Here is a 23,060-nt window from a genome sequence, read left to right as displayed (position 1 = left end):
TCTGGCTGTTTTTCTGTGTTTTTTGGGGTGTACTGTTGATGTGGACTGGCCATGTGGGTGGTGGTGGGTGGCCATCTTGAGTGCTGCTGGCTGGTACAGGCAACATGTGCTTGGGGTGTAAGGGGCCATTTTGAGGAGAGGCAGTGTCTGAGGCCTGCACTTATTTTGCCTACTTTTCATCCATTATGCCCAGGGGTAGTGAGTGTTGCATGGGCCTAGTGTTTCTGAGGGGTGTCTTCTTGAATTTAAACACCATTGAGGCCATGGATGGGCTGGGATTGTGCTCATTTTATTGTTTTTTGTCGTTTGTTTGGGGCTGCTGGTGGGGCCCTTTGCCCAGGGGTAGTGGTGCATGGACTGAGTGTGCCTGTAGTGTGGTCTCACTCTCTTTAATGTAAACATCTTGGATGGCATTGGATTGTGGTGATTTTTGGCTGTTTTTCTGTGTTTTTTGGGGTGTACTGTTGATGTGGACTGGCCATGTGGGTGGTGGTGGTGGCCATCTTGAGTGCTGGCTGGTACAGGCAACATGTGCTTGGGGTGTAAGGGGCCATTTTGAGGAGAGGCAGTGTCTGAGGCCTGCACTTATTTTGCCTACTTTTCATCCATTATGCCCAGGGGTAGTGAGTGTTGCATGGGCCTAGTGTTTCTGAGGGGTGTCTTCTTGAATTTAAACACCATTGAGGCCATGGATGGGCTGGGATTGTGCTGATTTTATTGTTTTTTTGTCGTTTTTTTGGGGCTGCTGGTGGGGCCTTTTGCCAAGGGGTAGTAGTGGTGCATGGACTGAGTGTGCCTTTAGTGTGGTCTCACTCTCTTTAATGTAAACATCATGGATGGCATTGGATTGTGGTGATTTCTGGCTGTTTTTCTGTGTTTTTTGGGGTGTACTGTTGATGTGGACTGGCCATGTGGGTGGTGGTGGGTGGCCATCTTGAGTGCTGCTGGCTGGTACAGGCAACATGTGCTTGGGGTGTAAGGGGCCATTTTGAGGAGAGGCAGTGTCTGAGGCCTGCACTTATTTTGCCTACTTTTCATCCATTATGCCCAGGGGTAGTGAGTGTTGCATGGGCCTAGTGTTTCTGAGGGGTGTCTTCTTGAATTTAAACACCATTGAGGCCATGGATGGGCTGGGATTGTGCTGATTTTATTGTTTTTTGTCGTTTTTTTGGGGCTGCTGGTGGGGCCCTTTGCCCAGGGGTAGTGGTGCATGGACTGAGTGTGCCTGTAGTGTGGTCTCACTCTCTTTAATGTAAACATCCTGGATGGCATTGGATTGTGGTGATTTTTGGCTGTTTTTCTGTGTTTTTTGGGGTGTACTGTTGATGTGGACTGGCCATGTGGGTGGTGGTGGTGGCCATCTTGAGTGCTGGCTGGTACAGGCAACATGTGCCTGGGGTGTACGGGGCCATTTTGAGGAGAGGCAGTGTCTGAGGCCTGCACTTATTTTGCCTACTTTTCATCCATTATGCCCAGGGGTAGTGAGTATTGCATGGGCCTAGTGTTTCTGAGGGGTGTCTTCTTGAATTTAAACACCATTGAGGCCATGGATGGGCTGGGATTGTGCTGATTTTATTGTTTTTTTGTCGTTTTTTTGGGGCTGCTGGTGGGGCCTTTTGCCAAGGGGTAGTAGTGGTGCATGGACTGAGTGTGCCTGTAGTGTGGTCTCACTCTCTTTAATGTAAACATCATGGATGGCATTGGATTGTGGTGATTTCTGGCTGTTTTTCTGTGTTTTTTGGGGTGTACTGTTGATGTGGACTGGCCATGTGGGTGGTGGTGGGTGGCCATCTTGAGTGCTGCTGGCTGGTACAGGCAACATGTGCTTGGGGTGTAAGGGGCCATTTTGAGGAGAGGCAGTGTCTGAGGCCTGCACTTATTTTGCCTACTTTTCATCCATTATGCCCAGGGGTAGTGAGTTTTGCATGGGCCTAGTGTTTCTGAGGGGTGTCTTCTTGAATTTAAACACCATTGAGGCCATGGATGGGCTGGGATTGTGCTGATTTTATTGTTTTTTGTCGTTTTTTTGGGGCTGCTGGTGGGGCCCTTTGCCCAGGGGTAGTGGTGCATGGACTGAGTTTGCCTGTAGTGTGGTCTCACTCTCTTTAATGTAAACATCATGGATGGCATTGGATTGTGGTGATTTCTGGCTGTTTTTCTGTGTTTTTTGGGGTGTACTGTTGATGTGGACTGGCCATGTGGGTGGTGGTGGTGGTGGCCATCTTGAGTGCTGCTGGCTGGTACAGGCAACATGTGCTTGGGGTGTAAGGGGCCATTTTGAGGAGAGGCAGTGTCTGAGGCCTGCACTTATTTTGCCTACTTTTCATCCATTATGCCCAGGGGTAGTGAGTGTTGCATACTTGCATGTCCCTAGTCTTTCTGTGGGGTGTCTTCAATGTAAACATCATGGATGGCATGGGATTGTGCTCATTTTTCTGTGTTTTGTCGATTTTTGGGGTGTATAACTGAACTGATGTTCCTCTGTCTTCCATTGCTTTTAGGTGCACAAGACTCAAGAGAACCACCAGTGCCAGGAAGAAGTCCTGCAGCGGTGTGTGTGTGCAGCATAACGTCACGCGACGTCACGTCTGGACACAGACAACTCTGCAACTCGTGCAACTGCTACCTGCTGTTCTGACCTGCTCTGAAGAAGATGGCCCCAAAAAAAGTAACCCGTAGCTCCTCTAGCAAGAAAGGTGCCAGTAAGGAGCAGAAGAAGCAAGTTACCAAGGAGACTGGTGTGCCCCCGCCCCTTTTTTTGGTGGTAAAAAAAAAAGTATGCCTGCAGCAGCAGCGGGATCTGCTGGGGACCAAGCTGGCAGCAGCACCCCCGCTCCATTGGGCTCAGTGCCACCACCACCACCACGCCAACTTAAGTCCAAGCCCTTGAGTGCTGCAGAGGCAGCCAGTATAGTTGTTCAATCACCATCGACCAGTGATGTTGGCTCATCGCAAGAAAGCAGCAGCAATGTCCCTCAATCAACACAGGTTGTTGTAGCTCATCTGACGAGTGTTGAACAACCACAGCCGCAACAACAATCACATGTGCAAGTACAAGCCCAAGTACATGTGGAAGGAGAGGCAGCGCAAGGAGATGCGCAAGCAGAGGTGCATGGAGGGTCACAAGTGCCCACAATAGTTGTCCCTCCCGAAGTAGGGGCACATCAGGAAATCGACAATCAAGGCGAGGTATCATTTGAGGAAGCCACTCCTCCTGATGATCCTTCATTGTCTTCCACACCCCTAGCAAGGAAGAGATCAAGGGTGGTGTCTACATCTTCTTCAAGCACACCTCCTTCTGATGATACGGATCAAACTTGGGAACCAGCACCACTGCCGTCTGAGAGTGAGGCACACCATGATCCGACAAAGGTAGTTAAGCGTAAAAGGAAGCTCGTCCAAAGTCTCAGAGTTATGGAGTGTGATGAGTCTCAACAAGAAGTGGCGGATACTGCTGCTGATGAAGACTCTGCCAACGACGACCCAGTCATCATAAAGGTCACTGCAGCCCCAGCGGGCATGCAGCAAACAGACATTTTGACCCTAGCCCGAAGAGCTGCTGAGCGTGATGATGATGATGTTGTCAATGAGGAGGCAGTGGAAACACCACAATCATTGGAGTTAAGTAGTACACCAACTCGTCCCGCTTCCATATTTCTTTCTGGCAAGAAGAGACCTCCATCCACCTCGACTTTAATTAGTGGCGGTGAAAGTGCACAACGTACAAAAGTTGGGCAATCCAGATCCTCCACTTCATCTGGCATTAGCTTCATGACCACCACCACCAGTATCGCCGCCTCCTCCAGGTCCCACAGACACTTCAAGTCCCCAGTTTGGGACTTCTTTACTGTTTGTCAAAAAAATCCAAAGTTTGCCATTTGTACCCTTTGTAAGCTTGCAGTTAGTCGTGGTAAGCCAGGTACCAACTATGGTACCGGAGGCCAGAGAGGTCATCTTAGGAGACAGCACACTGTCCAATGGTTTGCGCACCTAGATGCGATCAAGAAAGGCCGAATTCAAGGAAACGTTGATGTTGCATCTGATGATGACGAGGAGGAAGAAGACGTGTCAAACACTTCCCTTACACCCAGTACCCCTGTCAGCAGCACACCCAATGTGAGGCACACTAAGAGTGTTGGAGCGAGTGAGACACCAACGCACAAAAGTTCACCAGCGAGCAAAATTGGGTCAACGAAGTCATTATCAGCCCGTAAATGCTTGGTCCAGGGCAACATTAGAACAATGCTTACTTCAGACGTGCCATATGAACGCAACCACCCACTGACGCGTCTGTATAACACTAAGCTGGCTAAAATGCTAGCTGTGGACCTTCTCCCTTTTTCTTTTGTAGAAGCGGTAGGTTTTCTAGAATTAGTGGCAACGCTCTGCCCTAAATGGAAGGTTCCTAGCCGGTTCTATTTTGCCAGAGTTGCGGTCCCAGCACTACATGAAGATGTGCTGGAGGCGATTGGGGCAGCTTTGCAGAAGAGTGCTGTTCACACAATACATCTGACAACAGACATGTGGACCAGTGGCGCAGGCGCTGATTACATGTGCATCACTGCACACTGGGTCTCTTTTTCAGGTGTTAAAGCAAAGCTAAACGCAGGTGTTGACCCGGACAAAGTTTTCAAAGCTGCTCGGAAACATGCAACACCAGCCATGTTTGGCTTGGAGAAAAGTCACACATCCCAAAACATTTTGGACGAGTTTGACAAAAAGGTCTTGAAAATGCTATCTCCAATAAAACGCAAGATTGGTTATGTTTCCACGGATAATGGCGCCAATATAGTTAAGGCCATGTCGCTGGGTGACTATGTTAGAGTGCCGTGTTTGGCGCACTGTATCAACCTGGTAGTTCAAAAATTCTTGAGTGATAGAGACAGTGCAGCGTTCGCGGTAATGGCCACCTGCCGCAAAATGTGCAACCATTTCAGCCATTCTTTTAAGGCCCGGAAGCATCTGAGGAGGCTGCTACTTCAAAGTCGAATACCAGTGAAAGCACTCATCCAGGAGGTGGCAACACGTTGGAACTCAACCTTCTACATGCTTGAGCGTCTGTATGAGCAGTATACGGTACTCGATCACTATTTCTTAACAGAGGGTACAACTCAGAAGGAGGACCTGCGGATGGCTGCGGCGCAATGGGACATAGTTAAAAGCCTGACAGACATGCTTCGTCCTTTTGAGTTCTTCACGCGTGCAGTCAGCCAGGAGGACTGTAATTTGGGAAAAGCTATCCCATTGTTGTGCATGCTGGAGCACCAACTGATGGCGGTGTCTTCTGAGTTTCAAAAAGATGTACAAAAAAAAGACCATTTTATTTTGTCTGAGAAATTATTAGAGCACCTACGTGGTGATGAACGTCTTCAAAAGATCAAGTCAGATCAGCATTACATTTGTGCTACTATTCTGGATCCACGCTACAAAAAGGCGCTGGCAGGCGAAGCATTCTTTCCTTTTGCTGATGCAGATGTTCAAAAGTACAAACATTGGTTAGCCTGGTCAGCCAAGAGGTTTGAAAAAGAATGGCAGGTTATTGAAGGAGAAGACAGTACATCAGCATCAGCAGGCCATCCCCAGTCGCAAGAATCCACTTCTGCACCTGTGGCTGGGGCACAAGTGACCTCTCAGCCGTTAAAGACACCGGCAACTGGATCATCTGCACCACACACAACACTAACAGTGGCTCCTGAGGAGGATTGGCTAAGTTTGCTTGGGTATGGTTCTCGAAAAAATGTCAAAGGCACAGCAAAAAGTAAGCAAAGTGGAGGAAGCGTTGATGACCTTGAGTCGATGGTGCAGGACTATATGAATGACTCAACAGAGGTCTTTCTTAATGATGAGCCATTGCAGTATTGGCATGGCAAAAAACAATTGTGGCCACAGCTCTCCAACCTGGCTATAAACTATTTGTCTTGCCCACTCGCAAGTGTGTCTTCTGAACGTGTTTTCAGTGCTGCTGGTGGCATTGTAACTCCCAAACGGAGCCGCCTCTCCCCCAAAAATGTGGAGCGGCTGACAATGATCAAGATGAATCAGCACCTCATACCACCAGATTACAAAGTACGAGAAAGCACGCCGCATGAAGACGAGGAGGACGGCAACGTAGATGAGGGGATTTGTTCTCTGTTCGGTGGCACTGACCTCATCCTGCCTGAATTCGCAGAGTATGATGACGAAATCTTCTTCTTATTCCCTGACACCGAGCCCTGAAAATGAGACAATGAATAAAGAACTTTCTTTTTCGTCCTTATTCACTTTTATTCCTGTGTGTCTCTCTTTCTTTGTTTTGCACAGTTAATTTAATTCAAACTTTAATCACCTAATCCCAAAAACAAGACCATCAGCAGAACTGTCTTCACTTGTTTGCTTATTGATTTGAAGGTGCCGCAGTCTACATTCCTCAGGTTCACAAGTTCTGAAGAACATGCTCCTCTATCCTCCTCCTCCAGACTGCGATTTCCCTCAAAGCAGAGTGCTGGATTACGCCCAATGAAGAAAGACTCAGCACTTGTGGGGGTGTTGTACTTCTTTGCGGGTGAGTTGACGGATTTGGGCCCATTGCTGTGAAGCTCTAATAATGGACAAAAGTGTTTTGGACCAAATATGAGGTGGAAATTTCTTGCCGTTTTTGCTGACTTGCTTGCCTTTGAGGTGCTCTTTGGCGGGGTTCCGGGTGTTTGTGGGTGATTTTGGCTTCACGGGACTCGGTCCTGGAAAGCACACCGCACAGCTGCCTCACGCTGTCAGCGGGCTCACGAAAATCGTCCACGGCGCCATTGCCGGCGTGCTGATAGGCCACGCCCCCTTGGAGGCCACGCCCCCTTCCGAGCAGGTATAAAACGCTGACCTATAGCGCACACCTGCCAGAACCTTGGAACCTCCTGAGGCGAAAAGCCGGGAGCTAGACGCTAATTGATTTTAAAAATTTTGTGTCACTGAATAACTTGTTGTTTTTAAGCACTACTCACCTGGCTTCACGGGACTCGGTCCTGGAAAGCACACCGCACAGCTGCCTCACGCTGTCAGCGGGCTCACGAAAATCGTCCACGGCGCCATTGCCGGCGTGCTGATAGGCCACGCCCCCTTGGAGGCCACGCCCCCTTCCGAGCAGGTATAAAACGCTGTCCTATAGCGCACACCTGCCAGAACCTTGGAACCTCCTGAGGCGAAAAGCCGGGAGCTAGACGCTAATTGATTTTAAAAATTTTGTGTCACTGAATAACTTGTTGTTTTTAAGCACTACTCACCTGGCTTCACGGGACTCGGTCCTGGAAAGCACACCGCACAGCTGCCTCACGCTGTCAGCGGGCTCACGAAAATCGTCCACGGCGCCATTGCCGGCGTGCTGATAGGCCACGCCCCCTTGGAGGCCACGCCCCCTTCCGAGCAGGTATAAAACGCTGACCTATAGCGCACACCTGCCAGAACCTTGGAACCTCCTGAGGCGAAAAGCCGGGAGCTAGACGCTAATTGATTTTAAAAATTTTGTGTCACTGAATAACTTGTTGTTTTTAAGCACTACTCACCTGGCTTCACGGGACTCGGTCCTGGAAAGCACACCGCACAGCTGCCTCACGCTGTCAGCGGGCTCACGAAAATCGTCCACGGCGCCATTGCCGGCGTGCTGATAGGCCACGCCCCCTTGGAGGCCACGCCCCCTTCCGAGCAGGTATAAAACGCTGACCTATAGCGCACACCTGCCAGAACCTTGGAACCTCCTGAGGCGAAAAGCCGGGAGCTAGACGCTAATTGATTTTAAAAATTTTGTGTCACTGAATAACTTGTTGTTTTTAAGCACTACTCACCTGGCTTCACGGGACTCGGTCCTGGAAAGCACACCGCACAGCTGCCTCACGCTGTCAGCGGGCTCACGAAAATCGTCCACGGCGCCATTGCCGGCGTGCTGATAGGCCACGCCCCCTTGGAGGCCACGCCCCCTTCCGAGCAGGTATAAAACGCTGACCTATAGCGCACACCTGCCAGAACCTTGGAACCTCCTGAGGCGAAAAGCCGGGAGCTAGACGCTAATTGATTTTAAAAATTTTGTGTCACTGAATAACTTGTTGTTTTTAAGCACTACTCACCTGGCTTCACGGGACTCGGTCCTGGAAAGCACACCGCACAGCTGCCTCACGCTGTCAGCGGGCTCACGAAAATCGTCCACGGCGCCATTGCCGGCGTGCTGATAGGCCACGCCCCCTTGGAGGCCACGCCCCCCTTCCTCCCCCTTCTCCCTCCTATAAGGGATGTGTCAATACCGTACGCGCAGCGGACGGGCGCAGCGGGCGCGCCGTTTGCGCGCCGAAGGCAAGCCCGTCTGGGCCCGTCCGGGCCCAGAAGGCCCTAGGCCCGGTTACTATGTCCGGTACCCCTCAGGATCGAATAATGTATACAGCTGATACCTTATACAACTTACGACCTAAGAATACCTTGGCCTGCCACCACTCACTGACTGCAGGTAAGACATTCTTGACCTGTTCACAAGGCAATCTGACTTCTATCCTGAAACCACCCACCATCGTCCTGAGACTAGGACTTCTTAATTGCCGTTCCCTCCCCAAACATGCCACCGAAATGAACCTCCTAATTCAGAACCAGGAGCTTGACCTTTTGTTCATAACAGAAACATGGCTTTCTGACAATACCGACTCGGATGTTGTCACGGCCCTTCCCACCGGGTATATCTGTCAAGCTCTTAATAGACCCAGAGGGAGAGGAGGCGGGATAGCCATAATCCACAGGGAACAATTTACCTGCCGTATGACCAATGCTGGTATTGAGGACTGTGAGAGCGGCCAATTCTCCATCCAAGTCGCCCCAGCCCTTACCCTGGCAGGGCTTCTTATTTACCGCCCGCCAGGGGCCCCGGGTAATTTCATCAATGCTGTTGTTGAATCCGGTTCACAACTAGCCTCCTCTGCCCCCAATTTCCTTATATTAGGTGACCTGAATTTTCATTTCTTGGACCCCACGGATCGAGCAGCATCGGACATTAGGAGCGACTTAACATCTCTAGACATCCGTCTAGTGAATAAAGAGCCCACTCATGAGAAAGGCCATCTATTGGACCCGATCCTCACCAACATAGCAACTATGACTACTGACCCACCGGTGACCTTACCCTGGACTGACCACTTTTTGGTACCCTTTTCTTGGGAAATCCCCACTTCCACTCAGTCGATCCCTAAAATCCAAGTCACCGACCGACAATGGCGCAAACTATCCCCGGAGACTTGGGCCACCTCTCTTGCAGAGTCCACCCCTGCGCTCTCATCTGATCCCAATATAGCTGACAGCCAATTCAGCAACTGGATCACTTCTTCTCTGGATACATTGCTCCCGATAACTACCACTCGGAAACAACCTAAAAGAATATCACCAGCTCTATGGTACACTACTGAGCTTAAAACTCTACGTCAAGAGTGTAAAAAAACCGAACGCTCCTGGAGGCGCGACAAAACATCGACCAACAAGAACCTCTACTCTATTTCTCTCCTGAACTATAAAACTGCCATTCATAAAACCAAAAGCATGTTTTTTCAGGAGAGAATAGAGAAAGCAGGCTGCTCCAGTAAGGAAGCATACGCAATCCTTAAAGAGCTGTCTAAACCCCAAGGACAAGGAACGGGACCCACGGCCGATCCTAAAGCCGATCTGGAGAAATGCCAGAAACTAGCCAATTTCTTCCACGACAAAATTAGACTAATTCTGGAATCTATTCCCCCCTCCAGCCCTGAGGAAAATATCACTTGTCCACACACCACCACCTGCCTGTCCACGTGGGGCCAGGTTACGGTAGACGAGGTGAGTAATGTGTTCAACTCTATGAAGAGCGGCTCCCCTAGCGACCCTGCTCCCCTCCGTATCCTTAAAGAGGTAGCCCCCACCATCATCCCCTCCCTTACCCACCTGATTAACACCTCACTCCAACAAGGAACCGTACCCTCAAGCTGGAAGAAGGCGGTGGTGAAAGCCCTGCTGAAGAAACCTACACTGGACCCCGAGAACCTAACTAATTACCGACCTATCTCCCTACTGCCGGGAGTGAGCAAGGTCGCAGAAAAATTGGTCAATAGGAGACTTTCTCAGTTCCTAGAGGCCAATAATAAATTAAAAAGCTCCCAGACAGGTTTCCGACCTGGACAGGGCACGGATATCGCCCTTTTGGCTGCTGTAGAGGAGGCAAGAGCACTATTGGATGGGGGAGGATCAGTGGCAGTGATCCTCCTCGACCTTAGTGCAGCGTTCGATACAGTTGACCACCAACTTCTTATCAAAAGATTGGCTGGGGTGGGAGTGAAAGGTACAGCCCTATCCTGGCTTTCATCCTTCCTGGCCCAACGGTCCTACCAGATCTGGGAAAAGAACGCCCGCTCCTCCGAAATGCCCCTCCAATGTGGTGTGCCTCAGGGCTCCTCCCTGAGTCCCACTTTATTTAATATCTATATGTCCACATTGGAGGAGGTTATCATCCCTTTCGGAGTGAGCGTCGTCAGCTACGCCGACGACACTCAACTTGTGGTGTCTCTATCCCATCCCAAGCAACAGAAAGCTGATCTGTTCAACTGCCTTATGCAGGTCCATCATTGGATGAACAGATCAGCCTTAAAACTCAACGGGACAAAAACCGAGGTCCTTATACTAGGCCCGGAAGGAGCCTCACTTCCCCTGGACAGCTGGCCAGCCTGTTTGGGTCCACCCCCTGATCCAAAAAAAGAGGTGAAAAGTTTGGGTGTGTGGATCGATTCCGATCTCTCCTTTACCTCACAAGCAAAGAAGGTGGCAGGGACCTGCTTCGGACTCTTAAAATCTCTGAGGAAAGTTCTGCCCCTTCTTCCCCCTAAATCCCAAAAACTTTTAGTCCAAGGTCTCATCATATCGAGATTGGACTATAGCAATGTGATTTACATAGGTGCCCCCGAAGCGACCCTCACCAGACTGCAGATAATTCAGAACACGGCTGCCCGGATCATCACTAACACCCCGGCTAGATCATCTGCCAAGCCCGCTCTTAAACTCCTCCATTGGCTCCCCATAAGGGAGAGAGTCAAATTCAAAGCCCTATGTCTTGTTCATAAAACGCTGCAGAATCAAGGCCCTCCTGTTCTCAGTAACATCATCACTCCCTATAGGAACTCTAGGTCCCTCCGCTCCAATGCAGAAAATTTTTCCAACATCCCTAGATTCAGGAAAACCCGAGCAGGAGGTAGACGTTTCTCAGTACAAGCCTCCCGCCTTTGGAACTCACTTCCCCGTAAATTACGTCTTGAACCTCAATACCTGCGCTTCAGGAAACTGTTAAAAACCCATCTTTTTCCCTAAATCTGTACTCCCCCTCCCTTTTTTTCTCTGCTTAGTTCTCCCCCTTCGACCTGGTGAATTCATGGTTCTTTAGCGCTGGGATACCTCCGGGTGACTATCGCGCTTTATAAAAATAAATAATAATAATAATAATAATAATTTTTGGTGTCTGGGAGCACTGCTGCGACAGTCTAATCTTGATTGCATTTTCTTTTCAGGAAATCCGTGGTGGAAAACAGGAGTTATGATGATTGATGATGATGACCTAGCTGCACAGCGCCGCGTTTGGACCGAAGGCCGAGAGATATTGTAAGTATGAGATTTAGCATTTTCGCTGTTTGGGGGTGTTGTCGGGTGGTTTTTTGCAGGTGGGTTGGCGGGTCTTGCCTGGGGCATTCCTGGGAAGGTCTAATACCGGATAGAAGTGTTTTGGACAAAATCCTTAAGGAACAGCCTTTTTTTGCTATTTCTTCTGACATCTTGCTCAATGTAGCGTTTTGGGGGGCTTCCTGCTGTTCGTGGGTGGGTTGCGGCCGGGCTCTCTGTCGAAGCACTGCTGCGACAGTCTAATCTTGATTGCATTTGCTTTTCAGGAAATCCGTGGTGGAAAACAGGAGTTATGATGATTGATGATGACCTAGCTGCACAGCGCCGCGTTTGGACCGAAGGCCGAGAGATATTGTAAGTATGAGATTTAGCTTTTTCGCTGTTTGGGGGTGTTGTCGGGTGGTTTTTTGCAGGTGGGTTGGCGGGTCTTGCCTGGGGCATTCCTGGGAAGGCCTAATACCGGATAGAAGTGTTTTGGACAAAATCCTTAAGGAACAGCCTTTTTTTTGCTATTTCTTCTGACATCTTGCTCAATGTAGCGTTTTGGGGGGCTTCCTGCTGTTCGTGGGTGGGTTGCGGCCGGGGTCTCTGTCGAAGCACTGCTGCGACAGTCTAATCTTGATTGCATTTGCTTTTCAGGAAATCCGTGGTGGAAAACAGGAGTTATGATGATTGATGATGACCTAGCTGCACAGCGCCGCGTTTGGACCGAAGGCCGAGAGATATTGTAAGTATGAGATTTAGCTTTTTCGCTGTTTGGGGGTGTTGTCGGGTGGTTTTTTGCAGGTGGGTTGGCGGGTCTTGCCTGGGGCATTCCTGGGAAGGCCTAATCCCGGACAGAAGTGTTTTGGACAAAATCCATAAGGAAACACCAGTTTTGGCACTTTTTGTAAGTTAGGGTTCGTTAGGGTTCGCCCTAGCAGCAGGATTGCATGTGTTTCGGGGGGTTCTATTGCAACGCAGTTCTGGGGTTTTAGAGCACTGTTGGAGCGATGCTGGCTATGGATACTTTTGCTTGCTTGCAAGTGGTTTGAATACAATCCACGGTCTGTATTTGGGCCTACTGTTACTTTCAAAGTACGTTTTGTCACCATTTTTCTGCTAGGCATCGTTTTTGGAGATCTGATTGGGGGTCTTCTACATTTTTGCGACTGGCTTTAGTAAGGGTCTTGGTGGGAGCATTGCTGGGAAGGTCAAATTTTGTTCTAAAACACAGTTTACAGTACACCTACCTTGAGGGGAAAGATCCGCTATAATATTTTGGCCATACTTATTTATCCTTAAAAAGGTGACTCAGACAGAGCACGCAATTTCAAAAATATTGTACTGTCTATTAGGGAAATCAAAGTGTCACTTTTTGCACCACACAGCGTACATACCTTTCATTTATTTATCAGTGGTATTGTAATAGCACTTCCTGTTTTCCGTTCAATAATTACAGGCCGGGTTTCAGTCAACATCCGCCAGGCAGGCAGTGGACAGGGTGTCTTCTGTCAGTGGTCACCAACATTGATGGACGAAGCGTCAGCTGGAATGGAGGAGTGCCGCCAATAAGAGGAATTGTTTGCTGCATGCAACTTACTTACCAAATTCAACAGGACAACTCCAACAACATACGCAATACAGATACAGTATCCATTGTTTTATTCTATGAGTGTGACTGCATGTGCTTAGCTTTAGTTTGTACCCAAAGATTCTCTTTATCTTCAATTATTGTTTGTCCATGCTGTGCTTTTTTTTTCTTCTCTCAACAAAACCTACCCAAAAAGAAACCCCCATTCCCATCCATTTTCCAAACCCTAACCCTCTTCCCCCGGGCTGTGTTGTTTTGCTTGATGTCTGACTAAAATGACATCAATAATTCCACACACTTGCTGGGGAGGATAAGGTCATAGCAACAGGCTGGTGAAGGAATACGAGGATATCTTCTAGACTTACTCAGCTTCAGTACTATATCTTCTAGTAGTAGGAGCCAATGTCAAATAAATTCAACACAAGTACTAGTTATACTTGCAAGCAAATACTTTACCATTTGTTAGGCTACATTATGGCACTGTTCTAGTGTACTGTCACCTGCTATATTCTCGATGGTACCGTAACCGTTGTAATGCTACAGTAAGGACAAACCAGGTTTCGTTTTCTTTTTTTCCATAGGCATGCAACTGCCACTGTGTCACACCACTAGTACCACCGCAATGAGGAAATTTCACCCGCCCAGGATTGCCAACGTTAATCCCCATTTCACGTGGAGCCAGCCCTGGGCCTAGCCCTAATTTCTAACACAAATTACAGGTAAGATAAGCGTTTGGTGGGAGGTAGTATAATGGAGTATTATTTAGGACTAGACGAGAGATTGACGGTAGTACTACTAAAGTCCTACGACTGTTCAGGAAAACAAACTTACTGTTACACCCCCGTCCCCCACCCACCAGACTGAAAAGCAGTAAAAAACAGGTATGGTCAGATAAAGTTTAAAAATGTATATTTATGTAGCCCTAACAAAATAATCTCCCTCAAGACCCACCCTAACCCCAACGATTGTCTTTGAAAAGTCCCAAAACGATCCCAACTCCCAAATCCCACCCCCCAAAAGTCTATAAAAAAAGGGCAAGGGACACTCCACTACTGGAGGGTGCTGGACCTGGTGCATTTTGCGGCATGGGCATCATACTCCTTGCGGCGGGTGGCAAGCTCGAAGCGGAGGCCCTCTACCAAGTTCTTATAGTTCTGGACCTCCTGCTCCAGGTAGGACATTCGGACTCCTAGGCGGCGTTGGCGTGCCTTGCAGCTCCTGTGGGGGGCAGCTGGTCTTTCTGTTGCTTGGCGGTAGCGGTTGTCTTTGTTAGCCCGGCTCGGTCCCGCTGGAGCACTGCGCATGCTGGCGTCCCGTGGGGTCACGGAGGAGGATGCAGCGGTCCCAGTCGAGGATGTTGTTGTTGCACCGGTCGACTGCGTGTCCTCCTCCTCCTCCAGGGCCACCAGCCGCCGATATTCGGCGACAGTGGCATCCAGCCTCCGTTGCCGGGCCATTCGCGCCTGCTCCCTCCGTGATGTTGATTTGGAAGGAGCAACTATATGAAGAAAGAAAGACATAGTCTGTAACCAATGCTCCTTAGCATTAATAACACAAAGTGATTGAGCCGAAAGTTGGGTCACAGTACAAGTAGCAAATTGAAAGCACAGTACATAACTATTGAGGACAGTATCTATGTAACCTCCCACTTCTGCATCCTTGCTCTAACATTAGTGGTAGTTTAATGAACAAATTCTACGACCACTATGGACTTCCATTACAGTCGACTATGACAGTAGACCAGTCTTATTCTTCTTCTTCTCTCTTGTTTAGGAAAATTGGTACGTTATCTTATGCAAGCCGGCAGAATGGCAGCACAGTGAACTTGCACCCGAGAAAAACAGTTGCACACCATGATGAGTGAGACAGACTTGCGTTACTGTACCCGTCCAGTACATGCGGGTGGTGAAGCTATTACTTTTCTATTACGGGTGGCACTGAGAATACTCTGTTACAAGGGCTACTGCTTAATTAATTTACCTTTCACCCTACAGTGCAAATGAGTACTAGAAAAGGAAAATGAAGAAGCTAAATAATTTGATTATCTATCACTTCACATGGGACGTATTTGATGACATATGGGATGACTTTAGGTGCTTTGCTTAATATTGAGTGAACAGTGATACACCCACACATGAATGACGCACTACAACTAAACTAAAGTTATTAAGAGAGGTACGGAGTGTCCACCGTAATAACCAGATATATGCTGTGCTTGCAGTTGCAATACAAAGTACTGCTACTATTCATGGTAGTATTGGACACATTTACAATTTCTTTTCCTTGCCTTCCCTACACTGGAACGGACGTGCGGGTGCGGTGGTACATGCTCTTCAAGGTAACACTTAGTTCATCCAGCGACCATCTACTCTCTATAGATACACATGTGCTATCTAAGAGTCAGAGAATACCATGCTCCAGGCATCCATTCATTCAAAGTATACGCACACATACAGTTTCTGTTTCACCCACCCAGGCTGATGTCCTTCCACCCATCCTTGCTTCATCATTGACCCAGCCATGCACCATACCATATTCTTTCCTTCCCAGCCACCTCGGGGGCCAAGCAAACACATATCGTTCTTCTTTGCCAGCCATCATACAATTTCGCGTCCCACTTACTTACACCCTTCTTTCGCTTTTCGTTCATCCCATCCATCGCGTTCGTCTAAGAACTTATTGGGATTCTTCTCACCAAAAACTTCACAGCTAAGTCGAAGTACATTTCGAGGAGGCTACTACCTGGTTGATTTGTAATACACCCGTGCAGAAAGCACATTATGCAGTCTTCAATCTCAATAAGTAAGGAATATATAGCTTACCTGTTCCCGCCACCACCGTGCGAACCCCCACAGGACCGTCCGCCGGCTCTTGCACCGCCTCCTCCCCAGAGTCCTCCGAGTCCTCGCCCAACACCGCCACCTCCGCGCTGGCCCCGTCACCAGATATTACACCTACAAAGTACATTTAAGAATGTTAGAATACACCACTCACTACTATATAATATTTGGTCTAGGAGAAATGTTAAAAAAACAGAATACAATGTAATAATTTGTGACTGTCTACTCTAAAGTAAAAATGTCCCTTTTTCCAGGGAAGGCTGTTGTCTTGCTGCACTTTTATGCACAACTGATGAATGCTTGCTTTTTATTTTTAACACGCACCACTTTTTCTCCTAACAGACAGAAGCTTGACTCCTAAGAACACGACCAGGATCAAGTTCAAACCAGGTGAGAGCTCGGCTCGACCACAAGAAATGTGTCCAATTAATCGTCAGCACTAAGCACTTTTCCGTTTTCAGTTAAATAGTTTTATGACAAAGTAGATTTTAATAAATGTGTTTACTTTTAATAAAGCTTTTAAACTTAAATAGACTCTGTGGTTTTTGGTCCTCCAGACTAGAGTGGATGAGCTAAAGGTTTTGGAATTTTTGCAAGCATGAGTGCCTCTGACACTTCTTGACTGTGCTGTGACTCCGTACTCTCTTGTCCTGCGTACGATAATCTAGAGATCATTGGGGATCAATCATCGGTGACTTCGGGAGCTGAATGACTCTGCCACACTATCTAGTCAGTAAGGAGACAGTGCATAGAGCTATTGCTGAATAGAATGGGAGTCCAATGGAATTGCCAAATGTCCAATCTTAGTTAGCTACACAGACAGACTAATAAGAATAATCTACTAATACCACAGGGAGTCATATTCGAGCCAGGATAAGAATTTATATCCAGTCTACAAGAAGATCAAAGACGATTTAGAAAAAATCGGATGAGGAACGCTAGGAAAAAATAGGTACTCTTTATTACAATTAAAACTTACTGGGGCCAGCAAAGGAGCCCTCGCCTGCCCGATCCTGGCCTGCATCCTGAACAGCACCCTCCTCCTCCTGTGTCCTCTTGCCCTTGGGGGGAGCTGATGTACAACATGAAAGAAAGAAAGACCAGAAAACATGGATGAGATTTGTCAACCAAATCAACCATTTCAAAAGAACAATAACAACATTTTTTGGAGAAATAGCAAATAGATAGACAACTATTCCACGGGATCTATCTCATGTGGTATACTACGTTATTCGTATTGCCTGATTTGCGGACCGTTGACTTAGAAAGTTCCTATGTAACTCAATAAACAGACTACTAAAGAGGTTTGCCTAGGCCTGGCACTGCAGGCAGCAGTCCGCAGCACGCGAAGTGACAGACAAAGTCCATCCTGCTTGCAGATCAGTGAATACTCAAACTATCAATCCACCCACCACCACCACTATTTCTTCTTATAGCCATGTGTCTAAAGGAAGGACTGGACTTCAGTCTGTTGGGGCTGATTTAGAAGTCCCTTGCGGCTCATTTTCCTCCATTGTTGCGTGACTTTTGTGACTTAGCGGCAGAACAAAAGACTCGCCATGGTGTTGGTGCGGCGTATATATTTAAAAAACAAATTATGGGCGATGCATCACGTTGTAAAGCCCTGCGCCATCAGGGGGCGTTCCGGCGCAAGGGAGGGCGTACCTGCGCAGGGACGAATCCTAAAAGTGGCTGAGGGAAATCTACAAGATGTCAATCAGTCACTTTTAAGACAATGATGCATGAGTCAAACCCTGCGCGCTTGAAGCCGACGTACGGCTTGATGCAGCATTGGGGAGATAGGGTACCCCAGAGCATTGCTGGAGCTGCGCCATCGTTGGCACACAACTCCAGCAATGCGCCGCCTTTACGGCACAGATGCGTAAGGCTTCTGTGACGTTTTGGGCCAATGGGTGGTGGTGGCATGGCACACAATTACTGCCGCATCCCTGCTACTTTGCAGGGATGCGCCGGTAATTGAAAATATGACCCTTAGTGTCTAGCATTACGCAGTTCTTATCTTTACACTACACTCATACATAATTTCTCAGGCCAATGAAATGAACACAATTTACAAATCAAATAAGCATAGTAGCAAGCAAGGCTACTGAGAAGGAGAGCAGTGCACCTGAAATGCATAGAAGATTTTGAAATATAATTTACCTACAATGTAATCGGCAGCATTATTGCTCTTGGTAAAGAACAAAGATTTGCAAATAACAGAGCCGGATAAAACAGAGTAGTGATGAATAGCTACTACTACTCACCAAGCCCGGGGACCTCTACGCCGAGCGCGTCCAGCAAGTCCCGTTCCCGGTCCATGACATCGGTCCAGCGGTGGGTGGCCTGGTTATATGTGCGCCAGACCCCAGAGAGCTTATACATGGCCCGGCACACCTTCTCCCACCGCTTCCGGCGCTCCGCGCTGAAGATCTCCCGTGGCACCACTTGCTCCCCCCTCAAACGCCCGCACGGGAGCCGGGCACGGGGTGCGGGACCCTTCCCCTTCTCAGGGTGCTTCCCGGCTCCCTTTACCATGGTCTGGGCAGAAATAAACTTAAATGATAAAGAAGAAATAGAATAGTGAAGAAGAAAAGAAAAGAGTTTAAAAAAGTAGTTTAAAAGTAACTAAAAGTAGCAGAAAACACAAAAATATACAGCTAGAAAAATAGAGGGATAGATAATAAGTAAAATAGATTAAATAAACTTCAAACAAGCAAAGGATGGCAGAGATTCAGAGAGGATACAGAAAGCATGCCCAGAACCATAGCAATGAATGAGAAACAAGATGGCCGCGCCCGTTCACGACCGCGTGGGTAAGTTCGCGCGAGATTTTCCTCGCGAGCACGCGTGAAATTGTACTAGCGAGCAGCACAGTTTGCGAGATTACACATAGCGGCCGGAAACGGAATTACGTCACGCAAACAAGATGGCCGCGCCCGTGTACGACCGCTAGGGTAACTTGGCAAACGTATAGCTACAAGCGCCTCGCGAACACGCACAAAAGCACGCGAACATAAACGTCACAAAAAAAAATTAGTGTATTCGCAAGCATTCGCGGCTTCCGAAATCGATCTCGCACGGATTCGCGCCCCAAAAAACGCGCGAAATTGCAGAAAAAACGATTTTTGCTAAACTGAAAGCAATGAGCAGGTGCAAAAGTTCAAACTTAACATTTGTAACATTCACTGTAGTGCTTCCTGAGGGGCCCCTCCAGAGTTTGCAACTATTCTATGACCCTGCTATGACCCAAACAGCAGGCTCATAGAATAGCTACAAGTAGACCATAAAGGTCCTGTGAAAAAAAAATTCACTGCAACAGAAAGCAATTTTCAGATAAGGAAGGAAGCAGGTGCCAGCCAGACTGGAACTTTCTAAATAACTGACACATTAATCAACCCCAAATTAATTCATGGCAGTTGAAGTAGGGGAGGTGTGCTTGCTTTTTTCACCCCCCATAAACTACAGTGATAAACAAACCTAATGGGTGGCAGTGAGGATGTACCAGAGGGTGGCATGGGTGTCCCAGAGGGTGGCAGTGGTGAAACAGAGGGTGCTGTGAACATGTGAGATAAACCAGACGTAGAAACAACATAGTCGCGGCCGTTGCGTGCCGAAAAGTAAGTTCGCAATTGCGAAATTGTCCCAAAATCGGCGCGAACGCTCGCCAACACAAAAAACGGGAAAATCCGCAAATCCGCAAGAGTTCGCGTATCTTCGCGGATTGCGAATCCGTAAATCCGCAATTTCGCGTACGCGAGATCCGCTAGATCCGCCCATGCTTAGTTGCACAGCCCCCCTCCTAGAGCTCTCCATCTGCTGATAACTTTGGCGTTGTTTGACGATTCTTTATGAAATTTTCCAAAAAGCTTCCCTTTTTTAATCAGCTCCTATCTTAGTTAAGGGGTGATTGGTCAAGGGGGGGTTGAGAAAAAAGGGTGTTGAAACCGTGTTTTCTCAATGGATTTTCCATAGGATACTTTAGACAAGGCTACAGGTCAAATTGCTGAATGGAATTACGCCAAATTTGGCAGGGAGAACGGTCTTGGTCCAGAAAGTGCGATTTTGTTGAAATGGTGTAAATCCATTCAGTAGTTTTTGAGATATTAAATGGAAAAAATATATATTTATCTAGTCGGTGCCTTACTCCCGAGCACGAGCTTGCCTCTGAATGGCTGCTAACTCTTCAAACCAGGAAGTGTCCTCTGATTGGCTGCTAACACTTGAAGCCAGGAAGTGTTAGTGGCCATCTTGTGCCTCGCATTGAGTGAAAATATAAAAGAAAGTTTCTGGGGCCAATTTAATATAGCGGAGCTCTGTGTAATGATGATTTGGACGCAGTTAAGATTTCAGATTTATTAACAATAAAGGAGAAACAGGTGTGTGCCAGGCAGCACAACTTCCACTCCCGGACGCTAGTAAGATGATAACCCTTTCACGCTCCCTGTGCCCAAGTCCACTACTTCAGAGGTATGCCTTTAGAAGCCAGTCCATCGGCTCGAAGCTGTCTACTTTTGCATGCAAGTATGCTGCTGTGCCTGTATCTCTGTGAGCTACTACGCTGCCTTTCCTTTGGGAGCGGACGGCTTGTATTTCTGCCTTTGTGAGTTGAGCGGATGGGCTGCAGTTTGTCCCTCTGCAAGCCTGGGTACGAACTGTTCATAAGTCACACTATATGAGCATTGAAAAGCCATTTTGTGATTCAGTTCATCAGCTGGCTTCTGTTCAAGGCATTTCTGAAAACATACTGGAGCTCTGTCTGTGAGAGATATGCCTTTCACGCTGCCTCGCCCCTCATCAGCAGCTAACGCACCTTTTTCCCACATCACCACCATACCGTCAACAACCTTCTTAGGCCCGCAAGTCTCCCTCCGAGAACCACTGGTGGGCTTGCAGCACTTCTGGTGCGACTTCTCGGGCCCACACTTTTACGAGCCAGCCCGCCGGCTTGCAGGTCTCTGAGAAGAGATGCAATGGAGTCAACGATGATGCAGGTCGGACACCCAACACTACTCTGACATACCACAGCAGCAGCTCCTTGTCCACCATCCCAGCTCACCCGCCACAAACAAATGTGACAAGAACATTTTTAAATGTGGAGCCTAACAAATTGGCTGGTGTTGCTGTTTTAATAAAAAAAGATGCTTGTGAGGTTGGACAAATAAGAATCTTAGTCATGTATGGATTGACATATAAAACATGTTATTACAACAAAACAACAACAAATAAAACTATGTGTGTAAAATATTTTATTAGTAGAAAACAACAGCAAATAAAATTATGTACAGCCATGGCGTGTCACCCCTCAACAATTTGTGAATCACAGCCTGCAAGACAAACAGAAAAATAAGATGGTGCATTATGCATCCAGCAAAGGAGAGAGAAAGAGAGGAAGAGTGAGATTCAAGGAAGATAGAAAGAGAGAAAGTGTGAGAGAGAGGAAGAGAGAGAAAGAGTGAGAGAGAGGAATAGAGAGAGCGAAAGAGAAAGATAGAGAAGAAGACAGAAAGAAAGAGGAAGACAGAGAGGAAGACAGAGAAAGAGAGAAAGAGTAAGAGAGAGAAAGAGAGATATACAGGTATGAGAGAAAGAGAAAAACAGTGTGAGAGAGAAAGAGAGAGAGAGAGAGAGAGAGAGAGAGAGAGGAAGAGAGATAGAGAAAGAGAGGGAAAAAGAGTGAGAGAGAGGAAGAACAAAAGAGAAAGAGTGGGAGAGAGGAAGAGGAAGAGAGAAAGATTAAGAAAAAAAGAAAGAAAGAGTGAGATATAAGGAAGAGAGTAAGAAACAGTGTGTGAGAGAGGAAAAGATAGACAAACAGTATCAAAGAGAGGAAGAGAGAGAGAGGAAGTTAGAGAAAGAAAGAATGAGAGAGAGAGAGAGGAAATGAGAGAAAGAAAGAATGAGAAAGAGAGAGATGTAGAGACAGAGAAAGAGAGAAAATGTGAGAGAGAGAAAGGAAGAGATGGAGAGGTAGTGTTTACACTGGAGAAAATCTTCACAGCTCACCTTTGTGTCACCGATGTGTCTCCAACCACATGCCCAGACACAGTGCACCGTCAAGTTTAGTTACCTGAAAGATAGTATAGATTTAGTTATTGCAGAGTACATTGAACTGCACAGGTGTAATTCTCTGTTTTAAAGAAGAAGAGAAAAAGAGAGAAACAGTGTAAGAGAGAGGAAGAGAGAGACATAAAGAGTGAGAGTGAGGAAGAGAGAGAGACAAACGTGAGAGAGGAAAAGAGAAAGAGTGAGAGAGAGGAAGACAGACAAAGAGAGAAAGAGTGAGAGAGTTGGAGAAAGAGTGAGAGAAAGAATAAGCTACAAGGAAGATAGAAAGAGAGACAGTGTGAAGGAGAGGAAGAGAGAGAGAGAAAGAGTGAGAGAGAGAGAGAAAGAGTGATAGAGAGGATGAGAGAAAGAAAGAATGACCGAGAGAGTGAGAGACAGAGAAAGAGAGAAAGTGTGAGAGAGAGAAAAAAAGGAAGAGATGGAGAGGAAGTGTTTGCACTGAAGAAAATGTTAGCAGCTCACCTTTGTGCCACCAGTGTGTTTACAACCAAGTGCCGGGAAAAAGTGCAGCCCTCAAGTTTAGAGATCTGAAAGATAGTATAGAATTAGTAATTGTAGAGTACATACAACTGCACATGTGTAATTCTATGTTTCACTAATGTGCAATGAGGCCGGTGCACCCCATCAACTCCCACTGCTTGGAGGTGTCTGTGCACTCTTGTGCGCCCAGACTACTGCACACTATCCACTCCCACCGCCCAGAGGTGACTGTCCGCTGCTCCGGAAAGTAGTCTCTCTGTTCACCTTCTGCCACCGGCGTGGGTGTATGAGGGTCCACCAAGTGCCAAAGCAACTTTGTTGTGCGTTCAGGGTTGCCACCCATCATTGCAGATTTTTTGAGCATTCAGCTTTGCTGGTTTTGGGGGGGTGAACGTTGATCCGTGATTCACAGCCTGTTAGATAAAAAGCAAGATAAGATTGTGCGTCATGCGTCCATCAAAGGA

The sequence above is a fragment of the Lissotriton helveticus genome, chromosome 1_1 (genome assembly GCF_964261635.1).
Source record: "Lissotriton helveticus chromosome 1_1, aLisHel1.1, whole genome shotgun sequence".
Lineage (NCBI taxonomy): Eukaryota > Metazoa > Chordata > Amphibia > Caudata > Salamandridae > Lissotriton > Lissotriton helveticus.
This window is presented reverse-complemented; position numbering follows the sequence as displayed.